This window comes from Pogoniulus pusillus, chromosome 17, assembly GCF_015220805.1.
Source record: "Pogoniulus pusillus isolate bPogPus1 chromosome 17, bPogPus1.pri, whole genome shotgun sequence".
NCBI lineage: Eukaryota > Metazoa > Chordata > Aves > Piciformes > Lybiidae > Pogoniulus > Pogoniulus pusillus.
Window position 1 is genome coordinate 16,862,991 of NC_087280.1, and position 19,869 is coordinate 16,882,859.

General features: G+C 42.8%; 1 protein-coding gene across 19 annotated transcripts in view; it reads left to right on the forward strand.

Annotated features, from left to right (window-relative positions):
• The window catches only part of MEGF11 (multiple EGF like domains 11), a 408,774-nt gene that overhangs the window by 322,666 nt on the left and 66,239 nt on the right, over nucleotides 1-19,869 (forward strand). The window lies entirely within an intron of this gene.

Below are 19,869 nucleotides of genomic sequence, written 5' to 3' on the forward strand. Positions count from 1 at the left end.
AAGCCATTAAAAACACAAAGCATCTGGTTACCTTTATTAAATGTATCAAGTGGAAAGGGAGCCATCCCATAGGTGGGTATGTACGTGAGCAGAACACCTATTTTGGGGGAGTTAAGCAGCTTCAAGTTTTGAAATAAAAATGTACACTGTAGCTCAGAAAATAATACATTATTTATTAGCTGTGACATTTCCAAAAATTCAAATGCCAGTGCTAAATATTGGTGAGCTTGCAGTTTTGGATAGGATTTCAAAACATTTTATGTCTTCTTTTTTTGATTAATATTTTGGGTCAGACTCAACGAGCGGATTTGCACCTGCCCAGCTCTAAAAGCAAATTACACTGTTGTAAAGATGTTATGGGGTACTGGTACAGGTCATTTGTGTGAGGTTCTGATAGGACTGTGCTCACGCTGGGGAACTGCTCTGTTTTCACTGTATGGGTGTCTAAACTGCAGTACAGAAGGTGTGTGGATTTGGCTAAAGAGGTAGCTGAGAAACCTGAGTGATCCAAAATGGTACCCAAAGCAGACCAGGACAATTTAAAAGGCATTTTAAAAAAAAAAAAAAAAAAAGTAGATGAAAATCTTCTCCAAAATCACAGAGCCTGTCTACAGGTATTCTCCATCTCCAGAAGCAGATTCCACAACTGCCTGCTGGAAACCCTGTGCTTATTACACCTCACCTGTGAAGGAAGGATAAAGGCTGTATCAGTTTAACGAGAGCTGATTGCAGGGAATCATCTTATGAGTGTGCCAATAGGGCACTTCCCTGAAAGTAGTATCTTGAAGATGTTTGGGGATTGCCTCTTAGCACTGGTGTGATGAATTGCCAGTGATGCTTTTCTGAAGAATGGCTTTGAAAAGACAATCTACTGCCATCTCATTTGTGTCAAGAAGGAACCTGATAAACACACACACAGAGTACACAAGCGTTAGCCTTAAAAAGCATACGGGGAGAATCTTGACTAGTAGGAATTGTGTCCTTGCTCCCACATGCAAATACCTACTCCTTGCAATAAATTACCTGAATGCAATTATGGGGGTGGTGAGAGGGGTGAACCTCTCCTCCTTCCAAATTCTGCCTTAAGATGCTCTCTTACAAGCTCACTGAAGTCAGCTGTGCAGCAGGGAGGTAAGAGAAATCAGGATTTGCCTTGTCCTCTCTTCTTTTGTTTTTGGTTCATTGAATTTTATTCTGGTAATTCAATAAATGTGGTGAAGAAGGCTAGAGGATATGAATTAAATATGACAGGAGACCACAGGAATCCTAACCTTCTGCCTCTCAAGGAAATCTTCAAGCCAACCCCCTGCACATACCTATCAGCATTCTAGCTACTGAAATCATTATAAATGCTACTGAAACACAACTAAGTTCACCTTCTCCATTGCACAACTAATTACACCTTCCCTCAAAACAGTAGCTACCCAGAGACCTCGTCCTGTGATATGACTTTGTTTCTTTATGGATGCTTTGTTTTCTACCTTAAAAAAAAAGCATTTAACTTTGAATGTTTCCATTCCATCTATTGTGGCAAGGAGATCTGTAGTTAAAACATTTCCCAGCCCAAGATGCTCTGAGAAAACTTCAACACTTATGGAACGTGCAGTCAGCTTTTACTTCAGCAGGACACTTAGGCCTATATTTCACATCAAGATGACAGAACTTAGATTATTTTAAAGAGTTCATCTATTTATGCTTCAATTTTTTTTTTGAGACCTGTCTGCTTTTATTGAACCCTGAATGCTGGCAAGCAAAGCTAGCATTAAAGCACCAAAACAAAAGAATCCATTCTGACATCTTCCTACTCCTTGACTATGTTGGTAGATCACACAGAAGCCAATCACAGTCCAGGAAAGTATGGAAACTATAGCAGTGATGACCTCTTACTAGATTTTCCAGCTTTTGGAATGTTACTTGGATGCCCTAAGACTTCTTAAGATGTATCCCAGTACTATGCCTCTGTGGCCACTTGCATCTTCTGGTGATGTTGCATCAAAACTGCATTTTGAGAACCATACTAAAAGCATGCCTTTCAAACATATCCTTATAGCAGTGCTTGTGTGTATGGAAGTCTAGCTGAGATCAATGGGTATCTGTTCAGGTAAGGACTGAAATACAGTATTCATCTGGGTCTAGAAGTCCATCATTTTGTCTGGCATGCCAGAGCTTCTCAGCATAATGCTTCCTCTACCACAGGGGGATGAAGTGCTTTCAAGGTTTAGATGCATATGCCTGCATACTGGGGTACAATCATTCCTTGTAACAGACAATAAACAATAGCTCAAGCTCAGAATCATAGAATCACAGAATGTCAGGGGTTGGAAGGAACCTCTAAAGATCATGGAATCATAGAATGGTCTGGGTTGGAAGGGAAGTCCAAAGATAATCTAGCCCAGTCCCTGCTGAAGTCAGCGGTGACTTCCTCAACTAGTCCAGGTTGCCCAGAGCCCTGTTGAGTCTCACAGAAGCACAGAATTTTAGAGGTTGGAAGGGACTTCCAGAGATCATGGAGTCCAACCTCGCTGCCAAGGCAGGATCACCTAGGGTGGTTCACACGAAATGCATCCAGGCAGGTTTTGAAGGAGAAAAGGAGACTCACTTAGAACATCTCCAGGGATGGGGCCCCAACCACCTCCCTGAGCAATCTGTCCCAGTGTTCCACCACTCTCATAGTAAAGAACTTGTTACCAACATCCAATCTAAATCTGCCTTTCTCAAGTTTGAAGCCATTGTGCCTAGTCCTTTCACCCCAGGCCATTGTAAACAGTCTCTCTTCATCCTTTTTGTAGGCCTCCTTCAGGTACTGGAAGGCTGTTCTTAGGTCTCCCCAGAGCCTTCTCTTCATCTAGTCCAACTCCCCTGGCAGAGCAGGATCACAATAGAAGTAGATGTATCTTTTAGTGCTAGATCTTTATTGAAATGCAGAGCAGATATATAGCAGATTTTGTAACAGACTATCTCTGTCCATACAAACACACACAGAGTCTCAGGCTAATCTTGGTCCACCCCACACCTAGTTAGAATCATGGAATCAACCAGTTTGGAAGAGACTTCCAAGCTCATCCAGTCCAACCTACCACCCAGACCTATCCAGTCAACCAGACCATGGAACTGAGTGCCTCATCCAGGCTTTTCTTGAAGACCTCCAGGGACGGTGCCTCCACCACCTCCCTGGGCAGCCCATTCCAATGCCAATCACTCTCTCTGTGAACAACTTCCTCCTAACATCCAGCCTAGACCTCCTCTGGCACAACTTGAGACTGTGTCCCCTTGTTCTGTTGCTGGTTGATTGGGAGAAGGGATCAACCCCACCTGGCTACAGCCTCCCTTCAGGGAGTTGTAGACAGCAATGAGGTCTGCCCTGAGCCTCCTCTTCTCCAGGCTGCACATCCCCAGCTCCTTCAGCCTCTCCTCATAGTGTTTGTGTTCCAGGCCTCTCACCAGATTTGTCACCCTTTTCTGGCCACATTCCAGTATCTCAACATCTCTCTTGAATTGAATAGCTCAGAACTGGACACAGTACTCAAGGTGTGTCCTGACCAGTGTTGAGTACAGGGGAAGAATAACCTCCCTTGTCCTGTTGGCCACACTCTTCCTGATCCAGCCCAGGACGCCTAGCTGATGAGGAAAAAGACCAACCAACCCTTCCAAAGAAATGAAGAGGACTGTAAAGTTGTGTAACCTATAGAGGTCATAGGAAACTTACAGGTCCAGTCTGTTGAGTATTCCAGCCATGTCTGGCTTCCTTCTGGCACACACAATATCTCTCATTCCCAGAAGAAAACAAACCTGAGAGAAAAAACAATCTTTCACTCTATATTAAAAAAAAATTGCAGCCTGCTCTCCTGTCCTACACCTTTCAAATTCTCTCTGTTGTCTAAAATAAAATAAAATAAAAAAGTAAATAGAAAGGAGGACCTTATCTTATCTTTAATTGAACTTTCCCTGAAGGAACAAAATCCCAGGTAGGTCTGGAGAAATGTGAAGAATCATTGCCTATAGGTGTTTTCTAAACACTCAAGGCTGATAAACACAAGTTTATCAGAATATTCCCTCTCCTCTACATATTTGCTTTCATCTTTATTCTAAATGTATCACCCTTCCCTACTTCAGAAGTAAGTGGGGGAAAAAATGAATGAGGCTTCTTTGTCTTATAAGCTCCTGGTTCCCATGTAAATTTATTTTATAAATTTCAGAAAATTCTTAGTGTGAAAAATGAACCTGAGGTTGGAGATAGTGGATCTGGTTAGGGGGCTTTAACTCATTTAAATGATCCGTTTCTCTTTGAGATAATTCCAAAAGTACTTCAGTGGAAGCTCATCTCAGAGCAACAGGGCACCTCATCAAAAGGTTTAGAAAGAAAAGACAAGGGGAAAAAAATCTTCAATAGCTCCTGTGTCCTTTTATCCTTGATTTACTGAGCATATCAGTTACCCCCCTTTGTTAAGAGCTCTTTTCATTTACAGGTATAAAATAAATTCAGCCATTTTATCAAGATGTTCTTGTTATCAACCACCAGTATAAATTTTACTTGCTGTAGGTGGGGAAGAGGTTTTCTGGCACAGCAGTTGTCCAATTAACTGGAGTATTACAGGCAGCAGAAACAGTTCACCCAGCCTCCTTTCATGAATTACCTGGATGCACAAGGAAGATGCATTTTCCTTTCCCTGGTTTGCTATTTGTATTCATAATGCAGTGTGTTGAAAACGTTGTGAATGGCTACCAGGAGTGGCCGTGGCTGCACAAAAAGGCATCCGTACTGCACAGGTGGGTTTGAGCTCAGGCTGGAGCTGGCAGTGAGTGAGTTATTCATTAACAACAAAAGTAAATCGAGTTGTCCTGTAAGAAGTGAAGCTAGAAGAGCCTTATTTTCCATGGATTTCCATCCTCAGTTCCCTAGCCTCTCTACCCTACTGCAGTGTTGGGAATGGTAGGGCTTTTAGTGCTGACATACTAGAACATAAGCCATGGGTTCTGAATGTATAAAGGGGGAAAGTACTGAGTAAAGTAAATAGAGGGTGGAAATGACCTTAAGAATGTTGTAGCAGAGTGAGTTATGTGGAATATGAGCCTGTGGTTTGTTAACCTTTGCTTACCTAGTTGCTAACACACGAGGTCTGTCTTAATGAGGTATGTACTGAGGTCTGTCTTAATGACCAATTAGGATTTGGCATGATCTTTTAGCTTGTATGTTGGACGTGGCACTTGGTGCCATGGTCTAGCCTTGAGCTCTGTGGTAAAGGGTTGGACTTGATGATCTGTGAGGTCTCTTCCAACCCTGATGATACTGTGATACTGTGATATATAACCAAGGGCTGAATGTACAATAAATGGAACTTAGCTTGCATCAAGCTGCCCCCCGTCTCTCTCAATCATGGCACTGCAGTAGCACTGTCTCTGTGTCAGGTGTCCTATAACACTTTAGTTATCAAAAGGCATTCAGCTAGGCTCTTGAATATCCAATTCATGTAATCCCCTCCCTGCATAACCAGGTTCAAAATACCATTCCCTAAAAAAACCAAAGGATTTTGCCTGAACAAAGACTGAATCTTACACCGTGATTCTCATGCTCCCAGTCCTTGAACTCCTTCTTGTTCATTTATTTCATCCTTTGTTTCTCCTCAATTATTCAGAATTTCTTAGTGCACATCATTTTAAGATGTTTGGGGATACCCCTTGGCAGCCACCACTAATTCCTCAGCTACTCTTGAAGACACATAGGCAACAGAAAGGAAAAACAAACCCAGGAGCAAGAGGGAGAGTCCCTGCTTGGATGCAAAGAGAGTAGTGGGATACAACTGAAGAAGCAGCAAAAAGATCTGGCAGTTTTGAAGTGTTCTGAACAGTTTTGAGAAGTTCATTTTGCCAAAGTCAGCAAGAAGGAAATGCAGTGCCTTTGATAACAGATATTGACGTGAGCTTTGGGTCTGGGGTTAAAGTGAAAGACAGGGATATGGGAAATTCAGCTAAAATAACTGAAAAATGGAAGCTGTAAATGTGCCTTGGGAAATTGTGATTGGAGAAGATAAAAATTACATTCATGTGGTACTTGAGAAGTGAGTAAAGATGAAAATGCTACTAATTCTGAGACAATTAGGCACAATAACCTGTCAGGTCCTCTGTGCTGGCTGCATCCTAAATCCCCCTTTCCAGGTCCTGGTCTATGAGAAATGCACTGTCATTTAAACTTGCATTTTCCTGGTGTCTTCTGAGTGGAAAAATGTCTGAACACTCATCTGATATCTTTTTTTAAGCTTACTAATTAGTTCACAAATGGATGTGAAACAACAAGTAGATCTCGAGCAGGCAACAAAAAAACACTCTGTTCCACGCAGGCTGATTAAGAGTGAGCTGGGAAATTGTTCTTGACATGAAACAACTGTCACTTTCTAGATGTGCAGAAGTTCTTGTGTCAGCTGGGCTCCAAGCTGGAAGGTCTGAGTTTATTGGCATAAATCACAACATCTCATGCTTAATGCTTTGGTATATTCCTCACATAAAAAGATCTGGTCAGGGATCATATGTACCTATCAGGGTTTTGCATGTTCATAGACCAAAAGAAAACCTCCTCTGAATTGCATCTTAATACCCCTTGGCACTGGTGACCTCTGAGTTTTCTTAACCACTTCCTTATACATACAGAAGTGCATATTTATGTGTGTAAAATGTTGGGGGGTTGTTGGTTGGTTGGTTTTTTTCCCTGCTTGGTTGGTTTGAGGTTTTGGGAGGTTTTTGATAGGCCACTGGCTACACTGATATAAAAAAATGTAAGGTTTTGCTTCCCAAAGCTACTAGATCTAATCCAGGCCAGTCATACAGTTCAAAAATTATCTTCTCTTGGCTGTGCAGTGGCCTGCATGAAATGACATTGGTCCCAGTCCAGGTCCCTGTGGATCAGCTTGTACATCACAACCCCCATTTCTATCAGCAGTGACTGGCAAATTTCCTGGCAGACAGAGCCATTTTACCTACCCAAACCATTGCCTCAGGTCAGGCTTGGTGGCATGGCTGGGCAATCTGCTTCGAAGTCCCTGTGGGACTCTTTCTGGGGACAAGCAGCACAGAGCTCTTGTAAGAGCACCCTCCTGAAGCCTTGCATGCCACCCAGCTTGTACTGCACCTTGCTTGAATGGCAGGTGCGTTTCTGAGAAGCTGATCCGTTTCAGGGGCAGCCCTGCTGCATGTAGACTAGGAAGCAGTGCAAAGACACTGGATGTGTGCTAGAACCAATATTTCAATAACAACTCATAAATGGATTCTTCAGGCTCTGCAGCATTGCAGAAGATACCCTACCTTCAGATCCCAACAGGGAAGATCATTATGGAGAGGCCACCTCTGTGTTCCCAGGCTTTCAGCCTAAGCTGCTCCCCTGTTGGTTTTTGTACCAGTGAAGCAGGTGCTTGCTGCCCATTAGGCTCGTTGGTGCTTTCTCCCCAGAGCTCCTACTGCCCAATTAGGCACTCCTGATGGGGCACCAGCAGCCACAGCATTTAGGAGCCTGTGTTTTCCTAAACTCTGACAGTGTTCATGTCAGTGCCTGGCTGTGTGAGCCATATTAAAGGGTCTTCTTTCACTTCAGGGCACCAGTTGTATGCTTTTGAGCAGCTGAACTATTGTACTAGAGTCTTTAACAAGGTCACTGGATGCAGAAGACACGCAGTGGGTGTCCCTCAGTTGCAGAAACTGCATCCCTTTCTTTGAACTCCATGGAATTTTTCAGACTCTTTTATGAACTACTTCTCTTTCATTTTGTTTGCTTGCTCTTTTATCAATGCAAAAGCTCCAGAAATTGTCTGCAACAGCTCACATTCTACTTTGTCAGCCCAAGATTGCCTGAACACAGCTGCTAACTTTGCTAGGACTGTCCTAAATAGACAAGAGTGGACTTTGTCTCAATGACTGCTGCTACTAATGAGAACTTACTCACTCACACACAGTGTCTATAATTTGATAAGAACTATGGGCAACTTCCAGATCTCTTCTTCCTTCTTATATTTACTTTTACTTCTGGGTGCTTCTGCAGGCTTATTTACCTGAATAACTCCAAAGTTTTTTTGTCAGTGGGTCCGAAGGAACCAACTTCATATAGAAAGCCTGAATACCTCTGCCTTTGTTGCTAGTTGACATATTTCCTGTATTTTATCCTTAATTGGCAATGTGACTGTGTCAAATTGCATTTCTGTTCCTGTAGCCTCATTCAGAATCAGTGGAGCTCAATATTCTGTTCAAACTGAGTTATTTGATCTGAATTTTGCAGGGGAATAAACTGCTTGCCAATAGCAGCGTCGCTTTTCATCTATTAACTTTCTAAATGTATGTATCTTTATCCATATTATCTGTGGATCTATGCATGAAAGTGCTGGTAGCTGACTCTCCTGATAGTTCAAATTGCAGACTGACTTCATTAAAACCACCTAAGTATAGGATTTAAGTCATAGGTTAGTTTTTCATTGTACTTTCTGTCTGACTATGCTGTTAAAGGAAAAGACTTTATCCTTTGCAATCAGACATGTACAAATGGAAAATCCTGGTGTGTTTTCTTAGGCCAAAAAGCAGTGGAAATTTTACCAGCTCCTGGATTCCCTTGCTTTATTTTTTTTTTAGGTTTAGGAAGGTGTATGGAAGTTTGAAGGGGATTGCTCTTTATATGCCTTTGTGTGATTGCCAGGTTATTGAGCAGCTTTTCAGAAGGCACATCACAACCCCATTATTTGAAGCTAACATTGAACATTATTCATTTAATCCCAGAAAAAAATATGTATTTTCTTTTTTAGATGCTTTCTTCTGGGTTTTTGTTTTGTTTTGTTTGATCCATTCTCATGTGCTCATGCAGCTCAGAACCAAGGTCAACTACAGATCTTGGCATTATCAACCCCATACCTACGTATTTTCCATCCATATTGCTGCTTCTGGCTTCAGTGCACTTAGCAAGAGACCAGCTGAGGATACCTGATGTGTACAGCACATTTAACTCCTCCTGGACTCAGTCCATCCGGTCTGTGTAAACAAGAGTTCAGGCAGACACTGAGGGTACTGAACCTCTTTGGCAGCTTCTGCTAGAGAAAGATGCAGACCTCAGCTGGTGACCACACTGGTAAGAGCAGGCTGTGCATGGTAGGGAAGTTGAGATTTGAGATGATGCTTGGACGTTATCCTTAATTGCATAGTACAGCTGTAGAAGGATTCTGGAAGAAAGCTTGCAAATAATGCAAAGCTTTTGGGATCGACAAATCACAGAATTATTTGGGTTGGAAGGGACCTTTCAAATTGTGGAGTCCAACTATTAACTCAGCTCTGCCAGGTCACCACCACACATGCCCCTCAGCACCACATCTATACATCTTTCAAATCCCTCCAGAGGTAACATAAAAATACAAAGATTGTCATGAACTTAAGGAAGGGCTTTATGCTACTGAATCACGAAGTAGGTTGAAATTCAGCATTCAAAAATGGAGAGTAATAATCAGTGGGAAAATAATGTTGAGTAAATACACAAAAGGGGAGTTCTAATTTCATTGCTCCCATTCAGAGAGGAGATCAGGCAGCCACAGTGGATAGCTTTCTGCAAAACTTGAACGAGTGCTCAGCACCAGTCAAAAAACAAACGAACCCAGAGCGCCAGATAGAATTATTAGAGCCGTCGGGAAAGAGAACAAAACAGGCAGGAAAAGCCATTTTGGTGGCATTGTATAAATCCATAATATATCTAAATCGCAAATTGCTGCGCACAGTTTGGCTGATTCCTGCTTACAAAGGATATAATGGAAGTAGTGAACGGTGACAAAGATCATCTTTTATATGGAATAGCTTCTATACAAAGAGTGACTCGATAAGCTAGAACTCAGCTCGGAAAACAGATGGCTGAGGGACGCGATAGAGATCTATGGAGCCGCGGATGGTGCATAGAACACGAACGAGGAATGGTTATTTACTATTTCTAATAACATGGGAACAAGGGGCAACCAATTAAATGATTGCACAGCAGGTTTAAAGACAAAGATAGTGCTTTTCACAGAATGCGTAATTAAATTGTGAAATGGCTCCCATAAAATGAGAGTCAGGGAGTGGGATGAGTTTGCTTAGAAAAGGGGTCACCGAGGGTAGGTTGGAGAGAGCTCTCTTACACCATGGGGGAAGGGGAAGAGGGAATGTATATTTGCTATTTATCACAGGAAAAGAAGTTTCCCAATTAAAAACCAGGAGGTGGATTTGAAGCAAACAAATAAAGATAATTCTTCTCCATTGTATTTATAATTAAACTGTGGATCTTCCTGCTGGAGGATGTCATAGAGAGTGGAAGTATAAATGATACTTTTTCTTTTTCTTTTTCTTTTCTTTTTTTTTCCCCTGATGTCCTTTTTGCAGAGCTGTTCACACTTGTCTGCCAGAGCCCAAGTTTATCACTGCCAAAAAGTCAGGAGGCCATAATTATTCTACCAGGTAGAACATGGTCTGTGCCACTCAGGTGATGTGGACCGAGCACAAACCATCTCTAATTTCCAGGCAAAGATAGTCCCATGAAACAGCTGGTGCAGAACTGTCACAGCCAGCTCTGAATCCTCGCTCTGCAGTACACTGCCCTGAAATGCCTCTCCCTATTTCCAAATGGCTTAGGCCATGGAGCTGTTTTGCCCAAATCTGGGAAAGAAAATGGTGAAATTGCACATATATATTAAAATTTAGCCTTTACTATGGTGAGAACTCCAGTTCAGATGCCTCAGATAAACGCAGAAGAACACAGCTCTTTATTTTGTCTTTACCAGTGGTGTCCAAGGACCATGATTTATTCTTTGGACATACTTAGCTAGTTTCTGTCCCACACAAGTAGCTTGTTGAGTACATCATGATGGGCACTTGTACCAAGTTTATACTTCTCAGGTGCATAAAAACTTTCCACTAACTTGAAACAATGCACATTATGCCTGGGCCATTTTACCTTTTGGTGATACCACCATTTGTGATACAACCATGGATTTCTGGGGCATTTTAGACTAGCAGCTGATCAAAGTCCATTACAGTAACAGCAATAAACCCCACAGGTGTTGACTCTCTCTAGTTTCCCCAGAGTTAACTTGAAAATCCTCTGAGGGTCTGCTCACTGCCTGACCTGAATAAACCTGAAGTGGCCCCATTCCAGATTTAAATTGCTTTAACTAAACATAACACTGTTATCCAGCTGGCCCCATAATGTACATCAGCAGTCTCCCTGGTAGAGACATGAGTGACCTGCTTGGATAATGTACCTTCCCATTAACTAAACCTGTGTATTATAGATTTTCATTTCCACCTGAAATGCCTGCTCCATAAACAATCTCCTGAGCTCTGCTGTGAACAGAATTAGGAGCCTGGGTTTCAGGCTTGCCCTTATGCAGCTGCTGGAGCTGGCCAAGCTCCTCACATCCTCTGGTTCAGCTGAATCCTGACCTCCATCATGCCTCCTGAACTGCACACGGCTGTGTCACTTGTACACCATTAGAGGCTGCCTGTGGGAGGCTGCCCTCTCAGGTGTGCTACACTGTCTCACCAGATGAAATGTCCTGAGGAAACGATGTAGGAGTTGTTTTACCCTGACCAAATCCAATCTGCTATTTTTGTAGAGGTCCCTCCTGGATAAATGTACTTTGTGATACTTTATTAGGTGAAAAGTGCTGACTGTATTAAAAAAAACTTGTTTGGAGGTTGATGATCATTTTTGCTACTCTCCACACCACTTTCCTTGCAAATACATTTAATTATATGATGCTGTATTCATTGCCTCACTGACACTAAAGTGCTCTGCAGTTAAGGCCTAAATACTAAACCAGGCACATATTCAAGTGTTGTAAAGTTAGTCCTGCTCTTTTTGCCAGCAGCAGTGCTACACTGATTTATGGGAAGAGGGGGGAAGGGTCTTGCTTGCTCTCTGTATTGAATTCTTTCCATTTCTTTTGGGAGGTTGGGCTGGATGATCTCTTTGGGTCCCTTCCAGCCCCTAACATCCTGTGTGATCCTTTCCCTTTTTCTTTTTTTTTTTTTTAATATCCATGTTCAGGTGACTTAAACAGTAGGAATGGATTTTTGGTTTTTAATTGCAGGTATCTGACTGATATTGGACATATTTTTAGTGCAAACTAGAAAACTGTTCCCTGGTGCTGAGGGGGATTATAGTGCTTACTGACAAAAATCCAGCTCAGGTTTGCTGAGGTGTAGTATGCAAAATCCAATTTTCTTTAATGAAAGTTTCATTTGTGTTTGTTTTCATGTGATTTGGTGGAAGTAAAAAGCCCTCCAAAAGGCAGAAACTGCTACCTTCGTTCTCACAGAGTACTGCTCCACTTCATCACTGGTTTCATTGTGCCAGAGTTTTGTTCCTTTGGGAGGTTTGAAGCATGTTAGAGCTAAGATGCTGGAGGACAGGCAAATGGACAGATTCTGTGCACTCTTGTCTTCAAAAGATGAGACCTTTTGCACCATGAACATGGAAAAAGCCCTCTCTGTACCCAGAATGTGGGCACGCAGGGCAGCTCTGATGTCACCAGTGCAGGCAGCGCAGTGTTTTCCCATGAGTTAGGGGGACAAAGACATACTCTGTCACAAGACCTCAGGGCTTAAGCCCTGAATTTCCAGTCTGAAAGGATTCTGAGCCAGCATGCAATGTCTGACTCTTTAGATGCACAGATCCTTGCGTCCCACACAGTGAATCCCTCACAGCTGCGATTTACTGTGCTGAAAACCATGAGCTCTGTGCAGTTAGTTCCAACTCTGCAGATGCATAGTGTCCAAACTGAAAAGCCACAGAACTTTTCACTCTTCATGGATAGCCAAAGCCTAATCAAAGGCTTTTCTAAGCTGTGCCCATAGCCTTCCTGGATGCATGGTGATTTAGTTGGGGCAATTAACGAGGCAGGAATTATAAAATAGGTAGTTAATTTTATTTCTGGAAAGCCCCACCCACAACTCTATACTAATTAGTTAATTTTGGGTTCTAATTCAGTTGGGAAAATCTTCACAAGGATGTTTATGGGCAATTCATTCGTTTAAGTACAAGTAGGTAGCCTGGAGCCCTAGGGAAAGTCTGTTCTACTCACTGCTGTGGAGTAGAAATTTCAAGATAGTCCCTGGCTCCTCTGTGGCAGTGTTGGAACTGCTTGGCCATTGAGAGGCTTCTTGATCTTCCCAAGGTGCTGGGAAAGAGGCAGAGGATCTCTGACCTGATCCTGGTTCCTCTTGGCACGGAGGTTTGCAGAGGTGCGGGCAGGATCTCTTGCAGATGTGCCGAGAGCATGATGTCAGTGGCACTTCTTGCCATGTCGTGAGGCACTTAAATGCCTTCTCCTGGGAAATTTGAGGCACTTAAGTATCCAGATAGTTCAAGCCCAAAATATCAGGGCTAAGCTGTTTTGAAGCACAAGGCAGAGCAGAACTTGTTGTCAAAGAGCAGCGAGGCAGAGGCAGCCAAGCAGAAGCAGCTCAACTGCGTGCAGCTTAGCTCTATTTCTATTACTTGCCCAAGTGCAATGGCTCCTTTGGCCACAGAGATTCACCAATCAAAATGGCATTTGCAAAACTGACCATATTAGGTGAAACCAGGGCTTGCTCACCCTTAGCTGAGCAAGACACCAACAAGTACCTAAACACCTGTGGGTACCTGTGTATCACTTTGGGAGGGGACATAGTGGCCCAAGCCTTTGCTTTCCTCCCACCTGTGCTTCCCCCATCAGCAGAAGGGTAGGGCAAGCCAGGACATCTAATAGTCCTATTAGCCTTTCTGGGCCATGGTCAACATGATAGGGAAGCTTCCTCCTGGGAAAATGTTTGGATAGTTGTTTCTCTGAAGCTTCTGGGACCATAGGTTGAGTATTCATGGGTTCAAACTAAAAATCACCCAAATATACTGTTAGTGTATCTCAGCTCCATTGTCAGGGATTTGAGAGGCTCCAGAGGCCAGACAGGAGAATGTGGCCAGATTCTTCCGTGACCTTACTGAAGGAGTAGTGTGCTACACCAGTAGCAGGACACAGCAGTTGTAATTTGGTTTATAAAGTAGGAATCACAAAGCTCTGTACAAACAGTTTTGGGGGAAAAAAAACAAATACTTACTTTGTCGTAACATTTACTCCCCTCACAGTCACTACTCCTAGTTTTGCCCTTGTGTCAAAGGCTTTAGCTATAACCAGTAGAGTTAAATTAGTAGTAAATAATACTTCATTAAATTAAATTTAATAAAGTACTGCGAGGACTTAAAAGTAACATTATTTATAGTAGTTTTGCTTACTACTTTTCATAACAAACAAAGTCCCCATTTTATTTGTCTGCATGCTTTGCTGATGCTTCTGATCAAACACCAAATGTAAGAATGAGTATCTGGCTGACTCACGTTGAACTCGGCATTTACTGTGGAATTTACTGTGGGAATTAGCATATTAGCACAAACTCAGGGGTGAAAGAAAATGCTGACATCCATTTGTAAATGTTTGTAAATCCTTGGAAGATAGTAGGAAGCAAAGAGGTAGCTGTGCTTGCTCCTTATGGCACGTCCACATTTTCCAGTATGCTCAGAGGACTGTGATGCCCCCAAGGTCCAGATTGGGAAAGGCTTTGCAGATGGCTGTTGGAAGTGCTTTATGGTTTAATGAAAGACTTCAGCATTTAGCAGTGCCAATGGTTGTGTCTTTGGATGAGTCATGAGCTGTAAAGTCACTTTTTAAATGTAAGAAAGCACTTTCCCATCCTTACTACATTCTCCCATGAAAAGGGCAGAGGGAAAAGGAGACTAAATAAGGTCATGAGTGGTTTCATTGTGCCCTTTCAGATGTATTTCAAACTCCAGCACGGCTACATCACAAGATGTTACAAAGCAGGTAGAACATTTGTCAGTTCTTAGTAACAGTGACTACCTGCAAACTGAAAGCTTGGCTTGTACAGGACTCAAGATCCTTCCTCAACCTTTTTTTTCCCCTGCATTTTATCATTAGCACCAATAATAGCATCTGCAGGGAGTAATTAGTAACGCCCAGAGGGGAAAGGAATTCTGCCAGAGGACATCATTATGTCTGGAAAACTAAAGATGCTGTATAGTAAGGTCATGAATAAATTGTTTGAGTCTAGGGTGAAAGGAGAAGACCAGTAGAAGTACAAAGTTTCCTACTGCTGCTAATATGCTTATGAAGAGCACATTAATTTCCACTGGAACACCATTAGGGAAATCAGTTTGTTCCGACAGTTTGTGTTGCTGGATACCATATGTTTACCTTGAGGGAATGTTTGTGGAGAACCACTCTGGGTTAATTGTAAATGTCACAATTAAATAAGTAAATATACAGAACTGTATCTGTGATGTGCATCGGTGCACAGGCACTGCACCAGCGCACTGGTGTGCCACGTAATGTGTGTGCATGTAAATATATGCCAGCTGGCTTATCTGGACACACAGACTTCAGGTACAAACAGCACCTGCATTTTGCTTTTCTGATCTGCTTATCATTGTACACATGTGGCACTGCACCGTGCCCTTCTTTCTGTTCAGTGTGAGCCCTGAGAACTGAGTGCTGCACCTCCCTGTTGCTGGTGACAGCGCTGCACCTTTAATTCATCTGGCACCAAAAAGGCAAGGAGACAGAGAGGCAGGTAATCAGATACCACCTGAAAAAAATCTGAGCTTGGTTGGAGTCACTTTACAGATATGGGTCAAATATGTTGCTTTTCAGTGTTGTCAGTCGTCCCTAATAATCTGCACAGAAACTGAGGATTTTCAGCTCCCTGACAGATTAAACCTTAAGAGCACTCAAACAAACCTGTCACACAGGTCTTTATCATGCAAACTTGAGGCCAAGTTCAATATCAGCCTTCTTAGTCTTCTGCATTGCAGAGGCCTTGGAAAATTGATTTTTTGTTTTGCCACTGACTTCAGCAGAACCAGGCTTTAGCTCTCCAAGACAAATTTGTTCCTGTAGACTGTGGCTACTTCTGAAATTCTTCATTTCGTGTCCTTAAACAGTCAGATTTTGAGACAAACCAGGTATGGGTGCAGACTTTTCCAAGCGTTCTCCACCACTGATGGCTTATGAAATCCCCTTATGATCTGGGTTATCCTTTTTTTTTCCCCTTTGAAAACACATTTCAGGGATTTAAAGGTCTGATCCAAAATGTACAGGAGTGAACACAAACCTTTGTATTGAAGAGTGGAAAAAGAATTTCAAAGGGAGCTGGCCTTTGTTTACAGCAGCAATGTATTTTTAACAGTAACAAGAACTCTAATCTCTTAGGGCAACATTAATCCAAAGAAAACACTCTGTGAAGTGTCCAGAGCTTGTTAACCCAGCTAACACCTAAGGCAGCAACGTGTCTTTAAGCTCTACTAATACTGTACAATCATAATTTTTGTGGGAGAAAATCTTCCCCTCTCCCTGAACAGAAACAAGACGTATTATTGACTGCCATCCGGGAAGATATATGCTCTGGCCCTCCTGAGTCTATTAATATTTGATGCTGATGGATGTGAGCTGGCAGTCTGGGTTATTAATGGAGTTTGGTTCCTTGGACCCAACCCTCACTATGTAGGGGAAAATTAACAAGAACAAGACCTCCATGCCCAATGCTCTCGTGGTGCTGCAAAAGTCTGCCATTTAGTTTCTACAGCAATTAGCACTTTTGAAGTACTTGCAGGTATAGAATGTCATCATATAGGTGGTGTTAGTTAGGTTTCTGCCATCATTCAGTTTGATTTAAAGCTGACTTTTTAAGGTTCCAGGGATTCCCCTACCTGTGTGTTTGCTCTGTTGGGATACTTATATCACATCTGTGCTTCAAATAAAATATGCCTCACTTGCATTAGCTTCTGAAGGTCTGTGTGGAGATGTGGGACACCTTGGTTGCTGTCCCACAGACTGGGGCCTGGGAAGGGACAGAGTGGCTGGAGAGCAGCCAGGGAGAAAGGGACCTGGGGGTACTAGTAGATAATAGCTGAACATGAGCGAGCAGTGTGTTCAGGTGACCAAGGGAGCCTGGATCAGGAACAGTGTGGCCGGTAGGATAAAGGAGGTTATTCTTCCCTTGTACTCAACACTGGTCAGACCACATCTTGAGTACTGTGTCCAGTTCTGGGCTCCTCGATTCAACAGAGAAGTTGAGATACTGGAATGTGTCCAGAGAAGGGTGACAAAGCTGGTGAGAGGCCTGGAGCACAGCCCTGTGAGGAGAGGCTGAGGGAGCTGTGGGTGTGCAGCCTGGAGGAGGCTTAGGGGTGACCTCATTGCTGTCTACAACTACCAGAAGGGAGGCTGTAGCCAAGTGAGGGTTGGCCTCTTCCCCCAGGCAACCAGCAACAGAACAAGGGGACACAGTCTCAAGTTGTGCCAGGGGAAGTCTGGGATGGATGTTAGGAGGAAGTTCTTGCCAGAGAGAGTGATTGGCATTGGAATGGGCTGCCCAGGGAGGTGGTGTAGTTGCCGACCCTGGAGTTCAGAAAAAGCCTGGATGAGGCACTTAGTGCCATGGTCTGGTTGATTGGCCAGGGCTGGGTGCTAGGTTGGACTGGATGAGCTTGGAGGTCTCTTCCAACCAGGTTGATTCTATGATTCTAAGGTATGATGAAAAGCAGAGAGCAGGAACATGCTGCTTCACACGACGGAGCTAGTCTAAATCCCACATCCTGCAAAGAGAATTTTTCCATTGATTATGTTAGAGTCAAATTTGACCCCTGAAATTAGCAAGCAGAACACTGGATAGAGGTCAGATACTTTGATAAACTGGACCTTGTAAGTGAAAAAAAAAACAATCCTTTTGAAAGTTTGTGACTTGGAAAACAGAGGTGTAAAAGAGCAAGTTACTTAGAGCTAGGTTTCTTAATATAGCTTTAACATTTTTGGGGGTTCTATGGTTGATTGAATGAGCTACTCCTTCCTATCATGTGCACCACATCCAGGCATTTCACTACTCTCATTAACCTCCCAATCTTAATAGAAAAAAAAAAGAATAATCAACATAAGGAGCACAGCTGTTGATTAATTTTACTAAATGGGATAGAAATATAAAGTACCATATTGCAAAAGTGAAGATTCAATACACAGCATTTGAAATCAGATTAATAGAGTGTGTAACTCATTAACAACTGGATAGACGTCTGGTGCAGCATTATTCACTTGGGCAGGTGGTGAGAGGGAGGTGGAATTTACATATCTTTAACAGTACCTGAATGCATTTCACTTCGTAGGTCATTCTCCCAAATCAAGTTCAAAATGTTAATAACAGGATGTGCATTTATAATTAATAAAATCTTACAGCCAGTGCTATAGTTCAAGTGCATTTTCCTCTTATGTAATTAAGAAGTTAAGTGTATTTGGCAGTTGTCACTCAGAAAGCTCTGAAGGTCTCGATTGTCAAACCTGGGGATAAAAATCTCATTAAGGCAGTTATTTTTCCAGTGGAGGCTTGTTTGCAAAGTAAGGGCATATGAGATGGGCAGCCAGAATGGCCAAGCTCTACGAGTCCATAAAAGCAAAGTCCATTAAAGTAAATGCCAAAACTCAAAGGCATGCAGAATAAAGATGAAACAGCCTGATGTTTAGCTTGTTTACAGAATCTTTTCTTTGGGACACCCAAAGTGCCTGTGTCTGACTGCCCTCCACACAGAGAGAGTCTACAGAAGTCCATCATGCACTTGGCCAGGGAGAACTCCATAGAGCATGAGCTGATCTGCAAGCACAGAATCAGCCAAGGAACTGGAAATCCACCTTCTGCTCCCACCTGTGGCCCAGATGCTGTTTGAGTTCATCTGGTTCCCAGGAGGGTGTTTTAGCTCTGCACCGCTCTGTTCTAGCTCCCTTTTCAAAGGGGTTTTCTTTTACTTCTCGATCAACTAGTTCAAATCCGGATAAGGTCAGTTGTCATAGAAATTATTGGCAGTACCAGCAGCCTGGTGTTGCACATGAAATGAGTTGGGAGTTTCAGTCACACAAGATACAGCTTTCTAAGTGGCACTAATTGGCTGTCTAATTGTCACATACAGGAGAAAGGCAAAGGATTGATTAGGCGTGGAGACTGAGTGCCCCTTTGCCATCCCGCTCGGCTTTGGGTTCCTGCAGTTCATTCTGTAGGCATGCTGGCAGGGTAATGAGGGGCAGCGTGCTTTGGATTTGCTGGCTGTCAAGAAAGCACCTTTTACTGCCAGGCCTTTTCAGGGGAACTTGTTTTACTCTACCAAGGTCAAAGATAGCATCTTTTACAAACACTGCTTTCACTCAAAAAGCAGCAACTTGTAGGATTTACTTCGAAGCGTCTTTTAACCATTTCTTCTCCTTCCCTCTAAAGCATATAAAATAGGGTGAGTCATACTGGTGCTAGGCAGAACTGCTACAGCAAGCATATGGTGGTTTATGGTGCTCAGAAATCTGTTCATATTTCCTTTTACTGTCTCAGTGTCTGATGCTGTGATATACAGGCTCCTGGAGGTACTTGCTGTGGCATAGGGAAGCTGACATTTTGTGCATTTATCTCCTGATAAATGGATCCTCCTATCAAACAGTGAAGCCTCTCACCTACAAAAATACATTTTGACCAGTATCTTTTCCCCTGATCTATGGTATAGGTCACACTGTGCAACGTGGTTACTATTTAACTTCAGAGTAGGAGAGCTTACCCTGACATAGAACTAAATTATTAAAGCTTGACTTGCTGAAAGAGTGAATTTAGGAGCTAATCTGTGATGTGGGAGTCAGGACTACACGTAGAAGAAAAGGACAAAAACTACCTGGTGTATGCTAACCTGTGTAGACCCAACTGTGGCACTCAGCAAGGAGTTTTGCAGGAATTGTGTTCACATTCTAAGTCTCTTGTTCTATCAGATTAGTAGGGACCATGTCTGTCCTTTCAGCCACAGAAGCTGATCAGCGC